Here is a 21,511-nt window from a genome sequence, read left to right as displayed (position 1 = left end):
TTGGAACACCACTCCTTATGGCGATGTTGTGAAATATCCCACACAGGACCACAATTTTCGAAACCATATCCGGCAAATACATGAGCTCGCCACCAGAGCGGTGGAGGCATCTGAATCAGCCTTTTAAAAGGCCAATACAGCGCTCCACCACTTGCCTGGTGGCTGTAAGTGCGGTATTAAACTCACTTTGTGGACCTGGTGTGGGAGCCAAGTAAGGAGTGAGCAGCCAGGGCATGCAAGGGTATCCACTGTCTCCTGTGAAAAAGAATAGACAACATCAGGATCACTGTGTATCAAGCTTAACATTGTTATGTACTAAAGGTCTCCATTTACCCAGAAGCCACGCATCACCAGCTTGTAGGTTGTTTAATTTGTGCCATATCCCTGATTGCCGGATGACGAAGGAGTCATGTGCACTTCCTGGTAATTTTGCATTCAGGGACAGGATCTGGAGGGAAGCATCACATACCACCATTACATTCAGGGAGTGATAGTGTTTCCTGTTTCGAAATATGACCTCCAGCCGTGCTGGAGGCTGAAGTGGTATGTGAGTACCATCCACAACCCCTATGATGTGTGGGAAGCCAGCTATTTGGTAAAAATTGGCCTTGGCCACACTAAGGGCACCCATATCCAAAGGCATTTGAATAAAATGATGGAGGTGCTTGAAAAGTGCCTCCATCACTGCCCTCAGGATCCGGGAAAAGGAGGATTGTGAGATGCCCGCCACTATTCCCACCGTTGTTTGAAACGATCCTGAGGCACAGAAATGTAACACCGCCATAAATTGCGTAAGTGGTGATATTGCTGTAGGACTGTCAATTTGCCGCTCAAGATCACTCTCTATTAATGAGAGAGTGTCTATGATGATTTTGGGAGGAAGACGGTAGCGTCTTAAAACCTCATCATCGGGCATTCCAAAAAGGGTGACACGTGTTCGAAATATCTGGGGCCTTGCACGCCTACGATGCCTACGCCTGGGACGAGATTGAGGTTGGTCGGCTTCCGGGAGCATGGCCAGAACAATCCGCCCTAGATCAACCTGAAATGGCAAGATTGGAATGTAAGGCTTTGGACCCACCCCAAAAGAAAATTCAAAACAACTTAGCTTGATGATACCATCCATTGCTGCTTACATGCCGGGGTATTGTCATGATACGTCCAAACTGAAATTAATCACAAAAATTATTTTACAAATTTCACTCTGTGCATTTTTGTTTCTAAATTTTGTGCTAGACCAAACTTAAAATATGCGAAACACACATTTGGCAAAAGTGCAAAACGACATTGCACACAGTACATCAAAATGGGTTGAAATGTTTGCACAAAAAGCGAAAGGGCAACCTCAAAAATATAAAAATGATTAATAAGCATTTTAAAAAGCGCTAATTAGTTCGCAAATACAAGTCACAATAGTAAGTAGTAAAAATGCGCTAATTAGTTCGCAAATACAAGTCACAATAGTAAGTAGTAAAAATGCGCTAATTAGTTCGCAAATACAAGTCACAATAGTAAGTAGTAAAAATGCGCTAATTAGTTCGCAAATACAAGATAAAAAATGGACTTACCAAGAGCAAATATATAAGAGTCCAAATCAAAAGGTCTTTGGGTCCGAAATTAATCAAAAGCTAAAATAGATGAAAATAGGGATCCAAAATTTAAAAAAACGAAGAAACACAATGAAACAACAATTGATCAAAAGTTAGACTTCACAAAACTTACCAAATCAAGAAACGAGGTCCAAAAAATAAAAAGCAAAAAAGAGAACGGAAAATAAAAACGCAAATCTACCAAACAAAATAATCTCCAACCGCCAACTCCTTTATACGCAAACAATACACTCCAGCCAAGGTAACCTCCAACAATCCAAAAACGCCACCTCGACTCGAGACACACCAAGCCATAAATAGTGTTTCGTTTCCCGCACAAATTAAGGAGGGATCATAGGAATGCACAATCAATGATGCGGCCGCAAAATAAGGACGCATGCATAAATACGTCACGAAAACACATTAAAATTCTGGTGTATTTCTTGTTTGGACCTCAGACATGGCGACAGACCAGGGAAACAATGCCCAAGAGTCAGGCGGTAAGTCTTTCATGCATTTTGTATCAATGATTAATTTGAAACATAAGATTGGGCAAGTTGTGATTTTGTGAAATCTGAATATTTACACAAATAGGTGAGGAGGATGACATGGAAGAGGCTGCTGGGCCCAGTATTCCGGCCAAAGCTGCCAAAAAAAAAAGGCAGCCACATTTCACAAGAAAGGAGATGGAGGTTTTGATACAGAAGTGTGTGGACATCCTGCCACAGGCAGACAGGAATATGAGTCTAAGCCAGAAGGGGAGAATGTGGGAAGAGGTAGCCGTTGCTGTCAATAGGGTGGGTGATTATGTCCGTCTAGCCCGGGATGTCAAACGGCGGTAAGTAAACACTTGCCCCCCCTAAAAACAAACACCATTTTAAACAAAAGGATAATGGCTTCCATTTTTTCCCACAGATGGGGCGACTTCAAATATCGCCTAAAGCAAAAACTCGCGGACAGGGCTAGGCATGCAAGGGGGACAGGTGGGGGTCCCACCCCTGTGTCATTGGAGTTGACGGATTTAGAAGAGCTGGCACAGGGGTGTGTGCAGCCTGTGGAGGTGTTTGGTGTGTCCAACATGGATACGGACATGCCAGACTTTGCGGCTCCTCATGTTGTCCCAGGTAAATCTTTTGATGTCATCAACTCTGAAATGTTATTGTGCCAATATGTAGATTCTAATGTGAGGCTTTTCTCTTTTTTCCTAACAGAGACACAGGCGGATGAGTCTGCTCCAGAGGGGAGCCTTGGCCGCCGAATTTCTGCTGGCTCGGCAGGGGAGGAACCAGTACATCCGGCTGAGGACCCTGCAGAAGCCAGTCCAGGGCAATCCCCCTCGCAGGCAGTGTCCCTCCTCACAGAACTCAATTTCAAATCGGATTTCCATACGGAGATTCTGCAGAGGATGGACGCCAGTCTGGTACGGGTGGCTGAGGCCCTGGAGCAAAATGCTGCGGCCAACGTGACCATTGGTCAGGCCCTGGCGGAAAATACCAGGGCCAACATCCGCATCGCCAATGCCCTGGAGCAGCTTGTTCGCCAGCACATGGTGGAGCCGACCTCCCTTCCTGCCGGAACATCAGGATCCTCCACCTCTGGCACAACATCAGCCAATCCTCCAAATGTGCCTAGCCCTGTGCCTAGTCCAGAGGCCACAACATCTGCCTCTGGACAGGCCAGCCCGATGACATCCCGGACCCAGTCTGGCGCCCTCCCTCCCCCATCCAAACGGGTGAAAAAACGGTGACAGCAATGGTGACTTTTCCCACAATCCTTCTGTGCTTGGCTCATATTCCTTTCTGGTCAAAACTTCCCTCTCCTTTCTTGTGAAATGTTTTTAAATTTTGGATGTATGTTTATGTCAACAGTTATGTTGGGCCAATTTGTTTGATTTTGGGACATATCTTTGGCAAAAAAAGATGTCCCCAATATTTTAATTTTTTATTTTTTTGTTTGAGCAATAAATTGAAACAAAAAATCTGACATTGGATTGTGAAATTATTGTACAAATGGGTTACATTTAATCCTGGACCAAAAGGCAAAAACTGGCAAAAAACAAGAAAAATTAAAAAAAAAGAAATGGGCTCTTTAAGGAACGTTTAAAAAATCATATAACGAGGCAAATTCAAGAGGTAAAAATAAAATGGTGCGAAAATTAAAACATGATGACATTATTGTTACAATAGGCCCTAACCACCAAATTGAGGGCAAAATAAACCCCCACAAATGTACGCAAATTGATTGTGTCATCCTGACATTAGCAGCTCTGAGTTCCACCTGCGTACGGTTTTGTGCTATCCCAAAAAACTGATTTCAAAACACATACCAAGCCGGTTTTCAATCCAACACTAATTGCTTTTCAGCCCTCCCGCAATTAATCGCAACAACATCGTGGAGTCCCGGGACGGAGGAGAAGGCCATCGCCAATGTGGTCGAGTAATCCAGACCCTAAGCTGTGCGAGCATTTTGAAGGGAAAGAGGATCATCCAGTGACGTATGAGTCGGTCCGAACACATTTTACGCTCGCATTTGCTAATGTATGTACGCCCCAAAAACGCCTCGCCACGCCTGCGTTTTTCCATCTCCACCCCCGTCAACACCCAAAAACGCCCTGTTCTGTCAATCACATTTGACATGTCACTTCCTGTACGGTATTTGACGAACGAGACCCAAAAAACTCGCAATCTGCCGTACGCACATGCGCAGTGTTACACCGACACATGCGCGGTTATTCAACATCGGAACGCAACGAGCGTACTGCTGTTTGCGAGTGGCTCTGAATGAGGGCCCTTGTACAATGTTTATTTAAAAGTGACAGACCAAAGACACCAGAATACCAGTGGAGAAAAATTATCACTTCCTTTCTAAAACGGAAACCGGACCTGGTCACTCAAGACACTGGGGGTCATTCAGACCCGCTCGCGAGTGCAGGACACTCGCAAGCGGGTCGATGTTGCCCCACTGCGCATGCGCACGACGGAGGGAGCTCCGTCGTGCGAATGCGCGAGACCCGGCTAGCGACGGGCTCTCCGTCGCTCCGGGTCTCGCACCAAAGGGGGCGTGCTGTCGTTGAGTAACAGCACACCCCCTTAGGTGGGCGTGCCAGGGGCGTGGCTGCCAGACGGAGGCATTCCCATGGGAACGCCTACCGTCTGAAGCCGGCCCCACTGACCACTAGTGATGTCAGTGGGAGTGATTTTGGCTCTGATAGAGCCAAAATCACTCCAGGGCTTGCGGCAGCAAGACCCTACCGCAGGGTCTCCATCGCAAGCCCGATGGTCGCGATGGTCTTGACCATCGCGACCATCATCATGGACGCTCGCATAAGCTGTGGGTGGTAACCCACAGCTATGCGAGCGTCCATAAGGCCGCTCCATTTTCATGTAGGAGGGACCTGATTCAGAGTGAGCGCTCTGGTCAGAGCGTCCGTCTCTGAATCAGGCCCACAGTGTGGAACATGTGTGGAAAATCATCTACAGGTAACTGTTTAGAAATGGTATTGTTGCCCATAACAACCAATCAGATTAATGTTTCCATTTTCTCTTGATGTATCTGTTTCATATAGAAGTGCAATAACACTATGCCATTATTTCTGCATAAGCAGCTTCACATAACTTCTCAGTTCTGTTGGGGAACCCTGCTCCATCCACTATCTAACTCTCAGTCTACGGGGAAGATTAACTACGAGTTGAGCCACGCAATCGGTTTCCCCAGGTGAAGAGCCCAAACACACGATCAAACCACAAGCAGCCCTGAGGTTGCCGTTAACATTCACTTTCTACTCACTCAGGCCCGCGTATCGTATGGGCACTACTATTGGTGGATTTTGCCTATGGGCTGCACCACCCCCAGTGACGTTAACCAGGGAGTCTGTGCACTGGGTGATTTCACAGGCAGTGGCAGTGACTTCCCATTGGAAGAGCTAACTGATAATCAAACACCAGTCAGTCCCAGAGGGAGGTGTTTTCTTCCCCCTGGGACTGCCAGTCCGGCCCACGATTAATAGAGAGAGAGATCCAATGGGAAGTCACCCTCCTGACTTTCCGTCAGCCCTATCTATCTTCTAGGGGCTGCAGCCAATGCTGTCCTTAGAAGCCGGTGTTTGTGTGCAGGAGCTGCAAGAGTCTGGACCTCTGGCCAGACTGCACGCAATGCAAGCAGCCGCAGACCCCCGCCCCCCGGCATATGGTAAGGGCTGCAACTGGTCATTACCCACAGAAGACTTTTCACTTTGCTTCCTTGGACTAAATGCTGTAGATAAGCACTGATCCCACTCCATAAATATATAGCAGGCTGCCTGCAGTGTCTTGTATTCTAGATGTCAGTTATTGGGCATATGTATTGTATTTATAACTCTGCCTTATTATTTGCTGGCAGAAGAGAGTGACATACGTACACCAGACTTGTGTCCGATAATGTAACACATTGGGGCAGCACAGGTCGTGTAATGATTAACATTAATGCCTCAGCACCGAGGTCGTGGGTTCAATACCCATTAGTAACAGGCCTAACTGTGTGGAGTTTGTATATTTTCACTGTGCTTGTGTGGGTTTCCTCCCACACTCCAAAAATATACTTGTACGTTTATTGGCTCCCAAAAAAAATTAACCCTGTATGACATCCCCCTGTATGACACCTCCTGCTGCATTTGCATGATTGCAAGGATCGCATTGCTGAGCTGCCTGTATGCATACATCATATCTATAGCCTGCGTGCATACATCCTATCTATAGCCTGCGTGCATACAGGCCCGCTGAGAGCCGCGGCGGGCCTGGGTAATAGGGGGCGTGGCCTAATTGCGGGAGGCGTGGCTACGCCCCCTTCCCGAAAAAAAAAATATATTTTCAGCACTGCAAAGCGGCGCTGCGCGCTGGTGAGGGGGCGCTCTGGGCCCCCTCAGCCCTGCTCAAAGCCAGGGGGGGTGCGATCAGTGTGATCGCCCCCCCCCACAGGCATAGGAGACTGCTGTGGCTGCTACTCAGCAGCCACGAGCAGTCTCCACTGCAGCTCAGCACACGCTGTGTGCTGGGCTGCTGTGTGGGAGGGGGAGCGGCGCCGGACCCGGGCCTCCGCCGGGCCCCTCAGGAAGCCCGGGCCCTGGTAATCTGTACCCGCTCCCCTCCCTCTCGGCGCCCCTGCGTGCATACATAATATCTATAGCCTGCATGCAGCTTTGCAATTGCGATCCTTGCTGAATCAGGTCCTATATTCCCTACCACATACACACTAGGGTTAATTTTGTTGGGAGCCAATAAACCTACCTGTATGTAGGACACCCCCTGCTGCATTTTGCGATCCCAGCACTGCGGCGGTGGTCGATGGTTGCGGTTGTAGACGGCCTCGGGCGGCCAGACAGCTGAGTAAGCCTCAGCTTACTTAGGCTGGCTGGCTTGCGAGCCCAGCAGACTGCGTAAGCAGGGTTGTTTTAACAGTAGCGTGGGCCCTGGGCAAAGCAATGCACTGGGGTCCCTACCCACCCATTCATGGGAAAAAAATGCAATTGGTCAATAAAATTAAACCCTCCTGCATGCCCATCAGACCTCCCACACATGCAGAGAGACTCAGGCCCTGATTCAGAGCCGGACTCTCTGACAGAGCGCTCGCTCTGAATCAGGGCCGTCCCTCTTACTGTTTGGAGCAGCCTCCTGGCCGCTTGCATAGGCTATAGCGAGTGGCCAAAATGATGGTCGCGATGGTCAAGACCATCGCAACCATCGGGCTTGCGACGAGACCCTTGCGGTAGGTCCTGGAGTGCTTTTGGCTCTATCAGAGCCAAAAGCACTCCCACTGACGTCACTAGTGATGTCAGTGGGGCCGGCCCCAGACGGTAGGCGTTCCCATAGGAACGCCTCCGTCTGGGCAGCCACGCCCCCAGCACGCCCACCAAAGGGGGCGTGCTGTCAATCACCATCGACAGCACGCCCCCTTTGGTGCGAGACCCATAACGACGGCTTGACCGTCATTATTCGGGTCTCGCGCATGCGCACTTGGGCAACATCGACCCGCTTTCGATCGCTCAGCGCTTGCGAGCGGGTCTGAATCAGGCCCTTTGTCTGACTAGTCTGAAGCCGGTGGATGAAGTGAAACTGGGACTGAGGTGAGTACTCGTCACCAGGGGGGATGGGGTGGGGGAGGTTAGATCAGAATACAGTGCACCGGCGGCCGGCTTATAAAAATATCACAAATTTACCAACTGGCCGCAGCTGCAGGGGTGTGGGTTGGCGGGCCCCTACAAGCTTCGGGCCCTTGGGCAACTGTCCAACAAGCCCAATGGAAGAGATGGCCGTGTGCCTACATCCACGCAATCTTTGAGCTGGCCACTCCCGGAAAACTGGGCGAACATGCCACGTTTTCAGGAACGATGGCCGCCCCCGCACTGCCCCTTAAATGCCTCAGGCAGAGGCATTCAAGAGCTAGCGTGCGTGTTACAAGGACCCATTCTGCACACTCACAGAATGGGTCCTGTGCAGGGGCGTATCTATAATGGGTGCGGGGAACACAGGCCCCTGGGTCCAGGGGGGCCCCACACCGCACACCCTGCACCTATAATAATACTTAACTCTCCAGAGTCTCACATCGGGGCGGGCGTCCGGCAGTGTAAAACGGTTGGAAAAAGGCAGCGGTGGCCATTTTCCCGGTTACCTGTGCATACACTAAAGACACTGTAGTGCCCAGAGTCTATAACTCCGGCGCTGGCCGTGCACAGCTCAGTGCGTTGCCGGTCGCCGGGTGGAGAGGAAGGGGCCCATGTCAGAGACTGCACACAGGCCCCCTCCTCTCTAGAAATGCCATTGGTTCTGCACATGCGCAGATACTCGGTAATTGGGAATCTGCGGTCAGCAGTGAACTTGCATGCACTGCTGAATTAGCCCCATAGAGTGTAAGCTCCACTAGGGCAGGGACTGAGTGATGTGTATGGCCACATATTCCCTGTAAAGCGCTGTACAATATGTGTGCGCTATATAAATAGCTGGTAATAAATAAATAAATTGGGGTTTATACCAAACAGCCTAGTCGTTAGGTTCCTTGCTCCATAGAAATGCTAATGTCTATATTATTTCATGGGAAGGGTTTAGGAAATTTAAAGGATAATTCCAACTTAAAAATAGTCTTTACAAAAATGATTTACCCACCCTGGGTTTACCCTCGGTTTATGAGTGCTTATTCATACCTCCCAACTGTCCCGAATTTAGCGGGACAGTGCCGTTTTTATGGGACTGTCCCACTGTCCGCAGATGTCCCGACTGCTTGTAGTCAAATGTGGGGAGGTATGCTTATTTCCATGTATGTGTAGTCAATAAAAGTTTCTAGAGTGAGCATCCAATTTAAGGTGGTGATCACGAGCGTTTAACATTAACCAGGCTTGCCTACCCTCCCGATTTGGTCGGGAGCCTCCCGAATATCAGGTGCCGCTCCCGACCCCCCGGAAAGGCAGGCAAGCCTCCCGGGTGCCGCCAACCCCCCCAGACTACTAGTAACAACCCCCGCTGCCGGGGGGCCCGATGACGCGATTCGCGCTGAATCGCGTCATCAAGGCTCCGCCCCCTGCTTTACAATGCCTTTTTCCCGGCATTGTGAAGAGGGGGCGGGGCCACGATGACGCGATCGGGCGGACACGCCCCCAGCCCCGTCCCCAAAACGGCATCACAGTCCGGCCACGCTCCCCACAGAATGCAGGCATTCAGCTCCCTCCCGGAAGGAGGGAGCTGAATGTCGGCAAGTATGACATTAACACTGCGCTTATGTAAAATCTGACCATTTTGCAGTTACAAAGACTCTGCACACTTTTGCAAAAACAAAGCAGCCTCTAAATATGGACAGTCACAGGGCCTACAGTAGCTGTATTTTAGGACATGTCAAGAATAAATGCAACATTTCACAGGATTCATGCCAAAAATGGAAGATGACACTCTCACATGTACAGCTTTTATATATCTTAAGTTATTATTATTATCATCATTATTCTGTTATTTTATAGAGCGCACATAATAGTCCCCCCTAAATTCACCACCACTTCTCATCCCACAAACCAACATTTTGTATTGGCATTGTAGTGAAGAATCAGGTATATATGCCCATTTTTTAGGCCTATGCTAAGAAACCAGGTTATGCACAAAGTAGTGCTGAAGTTCTAGCATGCTTTGAAACACTCAGGAGTTCTATTAAGAAGTGATGTTGCCCATAGCAACCAATCAGATTCAAGCTATTATCTTCTAGAAGGTGCTAGATAAATGATAAGTACAATATGATTGGTTGCTATGAGCAAAATCTCCACTTCTATAAATCCGCACTTTAGTAAATATACCCCTATTATGGATACACTGCATTCTGTGTATACGTGCTTAATCTGACCATGTCTCTCACACGGAGCAGAACATGGTTCCTCTCATACGTCTATACTGTACATGGCCATAACATAAATGAGTGCAGATAAGGGTAACGGTGCCAGGAACAGGAAATATCTGCACGTGCTGTTTTGCAGACAGTTCACATATAACCTCTAGGGGTCTATTTACTAAGCAGTGATAGGAGACAGAGTGAAAAGTGATAAGAAAGTGATAAGGTGCCAGCCAATCAGCTCCCAACTGTCATTTTTCAAGCACAGCCTGTGAGATGACAGTTGGGAGCTGATTGGCTGGCAGCTTATCACTTTCTTATCACTTTTCACTCTGTTTCTTATCACTGCTTAGACCCCCTAGTGACATTACTTTCATCATGGCATGGGATCCCTGGGCTGGCAACCTTCCTTGTGATCCCGGTATAATGGTAAGGGGTTTACAAGCTCATTCCTCAATTTAATAAATGTGTAAAATAAAGTTAATAAAAAAACACAAATAGAGAGAGAAAAAAGGAAAAACCAGATAAACTAGATAAAATTCCTCCAAGTTCCTTTCCACTACTTATTAAAATACATTTTTCTTTCTGAACACAGTCCAGTGGGAATTATGTGGTCATGCAAATCAAAAGAGTATAAAAAATATCCCTTTCCTCTTTTCAAATAATAGTATTGTACATTGGGGAAACGGCGATGCTCCCAACGTTTGCTCTATTTAGCAGTCTCCTGACACGTACATATAGCTGGGACATTTGTCAATCAGCTTTGTCTCACTCCATAGCTATGAGGCATTCAATTAAAGTAAATTAAAGTCACTTAGGGCCTAAATATCTATTCCACTACAGAGAAAGCAAAGCAGCCCCACAGGTAAACTGCAGAGACTCGCGGCTATAGGCGAGTTTCAGGACCCTGCTAAGTACATCAGGTTTCCCACCACAGGTCTATTAGTTGGAAGGGAGCGGATTTAGTAAAGGGATTATTTAAAGTGTCAAAGTCCTATAAATACTGGTTAGACTATGGGGGCGATTCAGACCTAGATAAAAAGCAGCGCACTTTTGCAGCCATCAGGGGCAGGGTATGCAAATTCCGCGATAGCCCGGCAAGGCTTAAGGACGCCCTCTATAGGTGCGTACACACTGGGCGATAAAGTGGACGACTGAACGATAACGATATCGTTATCGTTCAGTCGTCCACTTTATCGTCCATTTTTAAGCCCAAAAAGATGAACGATGACGACGACGCGCGTTCCCGCGGGTCGTTCGTCATCATCGTTCATCGGGCTGACATGCAGGCCAACCTGACGATCTCGTCAGGTTGCTGCATGTCAGGGAATGGGGGAGAGAGCCCGGCGCTGAACGATATCGTTAATGATATCGTTCAGCGGCTGTGCTCAATGTCATGAACGACATTGAGCACAGCCTGCCGGGGACACACTAGACGATATCGCTCAGAGAGCATATCGTCTAGTGTGTATGCACCTTATGTCTTAGAGAGCAACGGCAGAGCGAATGCACGCCGATCTAAAGACGCCCCCTTTCCCTTCGCAGCACACGTCATCTCCAGGAAGTAATGTATTATCATCAGTAATATCATTAACATCGCGAGCTATCAGAGCTGCTCGTAGCCCTTGAGACCCTACCCTGCCGCAAGCACTGCGATCACTGCAGGCTGAAATACAACCAGGTGACGTGTACAATGATTCCTATTATGCACGCCCATGAAACGCCGTTAGAACACACAAACATGCCTGCGTTCACACATCCACACCACCGTTTTCAGAGAGCATCCCGTGACACCACTCTCAAACGGCACTATCTGTCACTTGAATTAGCACTCACTCTGTGTGCTAAGAGCACACGATTCCCCATCGCAGTGACTGGCTCACGCACGGGCACTGCAAGGCATGCGCAGACAGGCGACTATCGGCCGTAGCGTGCATTCACGGCTTAGCGTCCGGGTCTGAATCAGGCCCTATGTACTATACACCATGGTCCCCCATTTATCAACAAAGGTAAACACCAGTGGAATTTTTAATTTAGTATCTCTGTGTTACAAACAAGACATCCACTGGTATATACCAATACTTACCCCTCCGACGAGGTCCAGCGAAATACAGCGAAGTCCTTCTTCTCTGCGAGGTCCTCCGCTGAGCTGCTGGGAGTCTAATACCCCTTTTACACCAGAGCAAAAACGTGGGTTTTTGCTGGGTCTACCCAGGTCGCAACTCAGTGTAAAAGGGTCCCTGAAAAATAACCCGGGTCAAGTGACCCTGCAATCCAACCCAGGTAGCTACCAGGGTTGGACCTGGGTAATGGTACAGTGTAAACGGCGCAACCCGGGTTATCTCACCCGGGTCATGCCTATAATTAGCTGATTGGTGGCTGTGGAGCAGTCACCTCCCACTTTTTATGACCTCACAAGTCTAGTAGGGCAGACCCAGGTTCAGTGTGAATGGGGCTGGCCTAAGAATAACCCAGATCGATGGTGCTGTGTAAACTGTGGGCCTGATTCAGGCCCGGTCGCAAGTGCTGTGCATTCACAACCGGGTCGATGTTGCCCAAGTGCGCATGCGCACGACAGAGGAGGCTGTGTCGTGCGCATGCGCGAGACCCGAATAACGACGGTCAAGCCGTCGTTATGGGTCTCGCACCAAAGCGTTCCCATGTGAACGCCTCCGTTTGGGGTGGCCCCACTGACATCAAGAGTGTTGTCAGTGGGAGAGATTTCGGCTCTGTTAGAGCCGAAATCTCTCTGGGGCTTGCGGGAACGAGACCCTACCACAAGGGTCTCGTCGCAAACCAGATGGTCTTGACCATCGCGACCATCTTCCCGGCCGCTCGCTATAGCTGTGGGTGGTGACCCACAGCTATGCGAGCGGCCAGGAGGCCGTTCTAAAAATAAAAAGACCGGCCTTGATTCAGAGCGAGCGCTCTGTCAGAGCGACCGGCTCTGAATCAGGGCCTGTGTCTGACCTGGGTCGGAACCATGTCTGAAAACTCAGGTCGGACCCGGGTTTTTGGTGGAAAAGAGGTATAACAGCGACCGGGGGTCTTGTGAAATGGTCTGGAAAGGCAGTGCCAGGTCCCCTTTGCTGGGACCGCATTGCTCTCACCATCTAAAGACCTAAAGATAGAATCTTAGATTACCGCTGTTTTTTAAATTTAGAATGGAAGTCATAACCCCTTTTAGAGAGTGCTAAAGTGGTTATGCTTCGTGGATAAATGGAGCCCTATGTATTGTCACGGTTTCATTATTTTCTGTGTTGTTATATTTTCTCTTTATTATTCATTTTGACTGATTTGATCAGTTTGGGATGCCTTTCCTTTGTATTTTTTTTTTTTATTAGAATTCAAATTGTTATTACTTTAACCTATGAACTGCAGATAATAAAAGTTGAGGACTGGTTTGGAGAAGTAAGTGGTAGCTATGGGCCCTTATTAATGTATTCCATAGACTTACAGAACTCGCACTGCACTCTAAACTTTTTACAAGTTTCTAAGTTTGTTTTTTTGAAGTTTCATGTACTGCGTTCATTTTGGGTTTCATCCTCTAATTGTGTCTTTGGGGCTTGTGTGACCCCATGAGATGTGTCCTGTTTAGAATAATGATTCTGTTCCTCCAGCGCTGTAAGATGAAAGAGATGGAAATTAAAAGATTCCCCTCATCCGCCTCCTTTCTTGCAATTTAATCACATTAAAAAAAGATTAGATTGTGGGGGGTGATATCCTTATATTCAATTAGGCATATAATGTCAATTTGTTCATAGTTTTAAAACTTTTGTTTTTCTTCCGAGCACCAACAATGTTACAAGTTTTTTTTTTCTTACAATTTTGTATATAAATATTTGTTAGTTTTGCTGTGTCTTTGATCTTTGGGCCTGATTCAGAGCCGGACGCTCTGACCAGAGCGCTCGCTCTGAATCAGGGCCCTCCTACATGAAAATGGAGCAGCCTCTTGGACGCTCGCATAGCTGTGTGTGACCACCCACAGCTTTAGCGAGCGTCCATGATGATGGTCGCGATGGTCAAGACCATCGCGACCATCGGGCTTGCGACGGAGACCCTGCTGTAGGGTCTCGCTGCCGCAAGCCCTGGAGTGATTTTGGCTCTATCAGAACGCCTCCGTCTGGCAGCCACGCCCCCGGCATGCCCACCAAAGGGGGCGTACTGTCAATCAACATCGACAGCACGCCCCCTTTGGTGCGAGACCCGGAGCGACGGCTTCCCCGTTGCTAGCCGGGTCTCACGCATGCGCACGACGGAGCTCTGCCGCCATCCTGACGGTAAGTATTGGGGTCTGGGAGGAGGGTTAGGCACTAGGGGGATGTTTAGGCTGTGTGTGGGGGGGGAGTTAGGTTTAGGCTTCGGGAGGGAAGGTTAGGTTTAGACTGCAGGGGGGAGGGTTACGTTTAGGGGTAGGGTTAGGATACTAACCGGCAGGTGTCGGTATCTTAACCCTGTTGGAATGCCGGCGTCAGGATTCTGCCCGTTGGAATCCTGAGCGCTGGCATCCCGTACCCAATCCATCTGTTGCGCTCCCTCTAGAGTCTAGACTAAAGGAGGTTATGGATGGACAGTAGGAATCCTGTGTGTCCAGTATGTAGCCTTTTAAATTGAGCATAGGTTGAGACATACAGTCCTGCTACACTGTTTGTTGGATCAGGGCCGTAACTAGGGTGGTGCGACTTGTGCCATGGTACAGGGCACCACAGGGCAGGGGGCGCTGTCTGGTCTGTCAATTTTCTGTTTATTATCATTCTCACTTGTAGCTTTCTCTTTTTTTTTTTTATCCCCAGCATCTCCTGGCCTCTCCTATCTCTTCCCTGGCCCTTCCCCATGAGGTCATTCCCCTTTTTCTGGTGGGCATCTTATGTACCTATTTTAAAAATTGGGGGGAGGGGGCACAGGGCACCAAAAAGTCTAGTTACGGCTCTGTGTTGGATTGTTGACCACCAATCATATTGGTTAATTAACTGCAAAGTCCTACAGACACCTGTGTCCCCCACAGTTACATCATTATGAAATAAAAAGAAAAGCTTCATGACCTCTTTTTACAAGATTTTAGCAGGAAAACACAGTTTACATTTAAATAGGAGACACCAGTCTGATTGTACAATAACTTCAGGGTAATCAGTACATAAGTGGCCTCTCCTGGTAGTTGCCCTGACAGTTGTGTGAAATGGACCATAGCCCTGGGTGGTAAGGATAGTTTTTGTAAATAGAATGGTCTCTGGAAGATGAAGTCTGGTCTCAGAAGTCTAAACCTGTTGTGAGATTGCATCTGCTTTGCTATATTGTGCACCAGGCTGATATATTGCAAGAAATGAAAACCATATACAGACCAATGGCAACCGTACCTGATGGGACTTTAGTTGCTTAGCAGACTTTTGGCATTCTAGTTTTTTGTGGTCTATGGTAAAAGGGACTGAAGAACCTGCCAATAGCTGTAGCCATTATTTAAAAGCTGCTTACATCCAATTCCATAATTTTGCTCTGCTGGCAAAATTTCCTAGGAATAGTAAACATATGTCTCCACTTTTTGTCTGATGTTTTTTTTCAAAGATGAATGATAGCTCATGGTCTGGCTGAGCTAAGACTGGGCCACTGGAAAATGCTTTTTTCAAAGAGGAAAGTCATGTTTAGCCTCTGTAGACCGTTGGAAGATGCATCTCTTTTCCTTCACATTGATAATGGGAACTTTGGTGAAATGTTTTTGTTTCAGGCGGATCTCTGCATACACTCACCTGTGAATAGCCCACCACAATTCCATTAACACGCCCACTACACACCCTCCGAACACTTACCTGATTTACACCCATCCAGCTGTGAGTGGAGATGCACTGAGATGCAGCGCAAACTTGCAAGTCTGAATCAGCCTACATATTCATATTGGCCATGTCTGGTAAATAAGGTTGTCTTCTAGTTGTCACCTGTACCACAGTAGACTATACGTCCTTTTAAAGTGTAACCTGTTAAAAAGTTTGGCTGCTCGTAGTTGTACCAAAAGTTAATGAATTTCAGTAGATTACTTAGTGGAACCACCAGGCCTGGTGACAAGGGGGGGCTAGGGGCTCAGTTGTACTGGGCCCCAAGGTTCCAGGGAGCCCCAGAGCCCCACAGATTAAGTAAATCTAACCGTTGCCTGTGAAACTGCAGTGATCATAAGGGTGCAGCCAATGCAGTCTTCCTGGGTGCTGCTGTAGATCCTACTTTACTGTACCATGGCCGGTGCAATAAAGGTAAATGTGGGGGGTGACAGTGTAGGCTGGAGGAACACTGGGGACTGAAGAGAGACACTGGGGGCTGGATAGAGCCACTGTGTGGGCTGGAGAGAGACACTGGGGGCTGTAAAGAGACTGTGGGGGCTGGAGAGACTGTGGGGGCTAGAGTGTGACAGCGGGCCGGAGGGCCCCTAGGGGCTAGAGACAACAGGGGCTGGGGAGCCACTGTATGGGCTGGAGAGCAACTGTGAGGTCTAGAGAGAGACCCTGGGGGCTGGAGAGAGACTGTGGGGGCTGGAGATAGACTGTGGGGGCTGGGGAGAGACGATGTGGGCTTGAGAGCCACTGTGTTGGTTGGAGAGCTACTGTGGGGCTGGACAGAGACATAAGGCTAGAGATAGACTATGTGGGCTGGAGAGCCACTGTGTGGGCTGGAGAGAGACTGTGATGACTGGAGAGAGACTGTGGCAGCTGGAGAGAGACTGTGGGGATTGAAGGAACACTGTTTCAGTATATGATAATGACATTGGTTATATTCCTACACAAAAAGGCATCTTCCTAATCATGTGATCTTTAACATGAAAACCGACTGAAGTCACCATCTACCCAGGGAGGAGCAAATTCTTCAGAGGTTCTCCATTGCAGAAAAACCACATATAGGTAAAGAAGACTCTCAAACGACTGATCTGTACCTGCCGGCGGGGGTCCCTAAAAAAATAGATGTACCGGGCCCCATGATTTCTGTTGCCGGCTCTGGGTACCACATAAAAAAAATTGGTAGCATTCCAATAGGTCTGGAGTTACTGCTCTTTCAACACCTTTGCACCTAGTTTTGTAATCGAGGACTCTATATAATATGGGTATAGCTTACTCTCACTGCCGCATCATTCTGGTCAGCCTTCCTAGAGAGATGTTCCTCCTGATCCTGGACCTAGGTCCTGATTCAGAGGCGCTCGCTATTTGCGAGCGCTCGCTCTGAACCAGGGCAGATTTTTTTCTTTTAAAAAATCCGTCTCCAGGCCACTTGCATAGCTGTGGGTGACCACCCACAGCTTGTGCGGGCGGCCTGGCGATGGTCGCGATTATTGCTGCGAGCCCCGAGCGAGTGAAGTTCTCACACGGCCATCGACCCGCTTGCGAGCGCTATGTACTTGCGAGCTGGTCTGAATCAGGCCCCTAGTCTGTCTGTATACTTTTGATAGATTTTCTGGTCTTGCTCCTTCTAGATTAGCATGCTCCCTAAACCGTCTCATCTGCCCTAAACATTGCATCTTTTGACTTTATTTATGATCATCACAAAAGGTCATTTTATTGGTTGTACTAGATAAATGATAGCTATCAATGAAGCTGACTGGATGCAACTTATCAACTTGTTCTCTTTATAAGGTTTGAAACATCTCCCTCCTTAGTCTGCTTAGTTGGTTGGGGGAATCGTGCTGAGATTCCATCAACCACATACTGTACATCTGGAAGTGACTCCCAGTGAGACTGGGAGGAGCAGCCCACGGCCCCATGAGGTAAGCTCTTACCAGACACTTTGCGTGTTCTGTGGTCTCCTGGGATGTCCCAACTGCGTGTGGTGCTGGAATATCTATTTTGGCGTGAGTTATGAACCATACTTATTGTGAGCTGCCCTAAGCATTTTTTAAAACAAGGAAATACTGTAATAGAGATATTTTATTTTATTTTATTCAGTTTTATTGTTTGGGCTGTATATTCTAACTGCAAAACTACAGGGTATAGATCTGTTCCTGCATAATATATGTAAGCAAAGGAGCTTAAGAGTTTGAGTGAATGTGGTGAATGGCGAGTGAATGTCCCCCACATCGGAGTGTACTCCGTTATCAGTTAGTACGGGCCATGGATTACAAGAAGGCACCCTCGCACATTGAGTCACTGGCCTGTGGTACTCAGACCTGGGGCCAGGCATACAGTCACTGCTGAAAAAATGCTCTCAGTGTCTGACCAGACCTGCTGTAGGGATTCTACCTGATTAGGTAAGAAAGTTGTGGGACATCTGTAATATCATAATATGGAAATATACAGCCATGGGGCAGAGTAGCTCTACAGTTTGGTAGAATTCAGAGCAGTTCACATTCCTCAATGATATTTCACAAGCATGGCCCTAAATGATGTAATCATGTGTACATACGGAATCCTATCATGTGTTAGACAAAGACTCTGCTCCTGGGGATAGGAACTTCATGCTATTCTATGTCAAACGGCCAGTTAATAATGTTAGAATACCCCATTAAAATAAAAAGGCTATTGAGTGGATGGGAGATGCTCCTCTAATGAATAAGTATTTTTTTATAAATAAAGACCCCCCCACACACACACAAAAATACACAAATAAATCCATAACCAATAACCAGCACCAGATGTTAGACCAGTTGGGTGTTACATGCTAGCCAGTAACTAGTTAGACCCGTGTGTGAAAGAACATGGACTCGTCTATTATTTGATCATGTGCAGGCAGAAGGGTGCTGCCGCGTTAAGAAGGTACCATATATGCTGTGTTGTCTAGAAACACATTGAAGGTTCTGACCGGGAAAGGTAAAATGTCCTGAAAGTAATTGGTCATGAACAGTGAGTACTTCCCTCCCCCTTCCTGTTTACAAGTATGTGCTGGAACACAATAGCTCGCAGCAATTCCGCAAAAAGGTGATACAAAAACAACTATGGAATCAGAACTGCACAAAATTCCAACTTTGCTGATCGCCAGGCGCCAAGGTCCTAAGAGCCGGCACTTCCGTTACACTAGGTGGAAGTGTGCTACTTTTCGGTTAGTGAAAAGTCAGATTGATTTGACCCCACAGGGTGCATAAATTACCCAGTCTCACAGGGGAAGAGGGCAAATTTTACAAAAGTTATATTAATGTTTAATTGATAAGTTTATTTTTAAAGGATAACTCAAAACAAATGCTGTGCAATGTGTCAGGGAATTTCTTCCTGAGCATGGGATCCGAAGGTCCTGAAAGCTTCAAATGGCCGGAATCGGTATGTAATATCGCCGGCCGCATGGCTGGCAGTTCGAATCCCGGCAGCGTCAGGCCGATAGAGGAAGAGATCCCGGCAGCGGGAGCCTGACAGCGCTGGAAATCCTGATCGTCCCCAGGTAAGTACTAACCTAACCTACTCCCCTAACATTAACCCTCCCTTAGGGGTGCCTAACCCTAACCTCCCCCCAAGTGCCTAACTCTAATCCCCCCTCTAAGTACCTAAACCTAACTTTCCCCGCTGCCTAAACCTAAGTCCCCCGGGGGTATGCCTAACCCTAACCTCCCCCCGGGGGTGCCTAACCCTCCCTCCCCCTAGCCTAACCCTAACCTCACGGGGGGGTGCCTAACCCTAAGTCCCCCCCGGGAGCCCTAAACCTAACCAACCCCGCGTGTCTCCCGGCGTCGGTAAAATGAGCGGCGTCTACATTTAGATGTCGGTCATTTCACCCTCGCCGAGATATGACAGTCGGGAAGCCGGCTGTCGGTATAATGTCAGCCGGCTTCCCGATTGCATACCAAATGGACATTTTGATGTAGCTGCATAGTACTGACATAGGGGCAGATGTACTAACCTCTGGAAAGTGATAAACTAATAACCAATCAGCTCCTAAAGGTGCATACACACTAGACGATATGCTCCCTGAGCGATATCGTCTAGTGTGTCCCCGGCAGGCTGTGCTCAATGTCGTTTATGACATTGAGCACAGCCGCTGAACGATATCATTAACGATATCGTTCAGCGCCGGGCTCTCTCCCCCATTCCCTGACATGCAGCAACCTGACGAGATCGTCAGGTTGGCCTGCATGTCAGCCCGATGAACGATGATGACGAACGACCCACGGGAACGCGCGTCGTCGTTATCGTTCATCTTTTTGGGCTTAAAAATGGACGATAAGGTGGACGACTGAACGATATCGTTATCGTTCAGTCGTCCACTTTATCGCCCAGTGTGTACGCACCTTTACTGTCATTTGTCAAACACAGCCTGTAAGATGACAGTTGGGAGCTGAGTAGCTTAGTTTATCACTTTCCAATGTATCACTTTCCAGAGCTTAGTACATCTCCCCCTTTGTGTTTCTAAATACAGGCAGATATACTGATATATCTGTATAGCCATTGTACAGAGCTGTGCCTGTGTTACAGTCTCCCAGATTAAAGGTAGCGCTGCCAAGCTCTCCGTTTTGTATTCCCATTCCTGTCTCTCAGGGTAACAGATCCCACTGATATTCATTCGCCTCTCTCCCAATGCAGGGTCAGCGTCACTCTTCACTACCCCTTCCTCAGCACTGCCATTCCCCGTCTCTTCACCGTCACCAAGGAAACAGCGGTGATTAGCATGCACCAGGAGCATCCAGACAACCAAGGGAAGAGGAGGGGGGCCTGCTAACCTTCTCCCTGCAACCCACCCCCCCAATAAGTGCCACATGGACCTCAGTAAACATAGCTGTTGATCGATGTAAGCTTCAGGAGATTTACAAGAATAGAACCTATCATTGTATTTTGCACCACAATTAGCCGACAAGCAACACTGCAGAAGAGCCAGCCGTGTAATTCTTAAGATGTTGGGTTTATTTTTTTGATAGCAGATGAATAAAGCGGCTCCACATGTGTGTGGATAACCCCAGTCACTGACTCTTTCTCTTTACTTGTAATGTTACGCGATGAGTGCTGAGAATTAATTCTCACGTTGTCACATCTCAGTGTGAAATCAGACGTGTAAATAGATGTTCTGGAGTAAGACTGCCGGCATGTCATTCTGCACTGTAGTTTGCTCCCCTCGTTTTCACTCCTAGGAGTATTGTTACCAATAGCACCTACTAGATTATTTCCTGTTGGTCCTCGATTCGCTTAATTTAGCTCCCAGCAGTATAAAAAGACACGTAACTCAAAAGACAAAAAAAATAAAAAATAGAAACTAATTTTAGGCTTAGGGGATTGTAAGAGGAGCCAAAAGCATTGGTTGAAAACAAAAAGTGAAAGCTTTAAAGCTGCAAATGTTTCTGCCAGTCTCTAAATCAGAGCATTCTGCCACGGAAAACCAATGCATCTGGCAATTACAGGGGATTAATAATCCAAATCTTAAATTCCGATTCAGAGTTGCACGCAGTGCCGATATTTGTGCAGTTGATCGAAGTTTTGCTACATTGCATGAGCAATAAGTCTAGAAAATCCTTAGTGCGCTTGTGCAACCCACAGTGTGCGGTGGTGTACGCTGTACGCATTTGCGTTCAACATCACTATGACTTGAGATGGCATCTGCGATCCATGGGCGTTTCAGGGTGGAGACTGGGACGTGACCTAAAGTGATTGCAAATAGAGGAGGTGGCACAGGCATGTTAAGGGAGTCAGGGGCGTATCTATAAT

General features: G+C 47.8%; 1 long non-coding RNA gene across 1 annotated transcript in view; it reads left to right on the top strand.

Annotated features, from left to right (window-relative positions):
* The window catches only part of LOC148519609 (uncharacterized), a 40,211-nt gene extending 19,486 nt beyond the window's left edge, over positions 1–20,725 (top strand). Inside the window, exon 3 of the long non-coding RNA XR_015878925.1 lies at positions 20,399–20,725. This is a non-coding gene — a long non-coding RNA (uncharacterized LOC148519609). The remainder of the gene's footprint in view (positions 1–20,398) is intronic.
* Positions 20,726–21,511: the final 786 nt, after the last annotated feature.

Source organism: Taudactylus pleione, unplaced genomic scaffold, assembly GCF_031769625.1.
Source record: "Taudactylus pleione unplaced genomic scaffold, aTauple2 ptg000188l, whole genome shotgun sequence".
NCBI lineage: Eukaryota > Metazoa > Chordata > Amphibia > Anura > Myobatrachidae > Taudactylus > Taudactylus pleione.
Note: the sequence above shows the minus strand (reverse complement) of the source record. Positions and strands in the feature narration are given on the sequence as shown.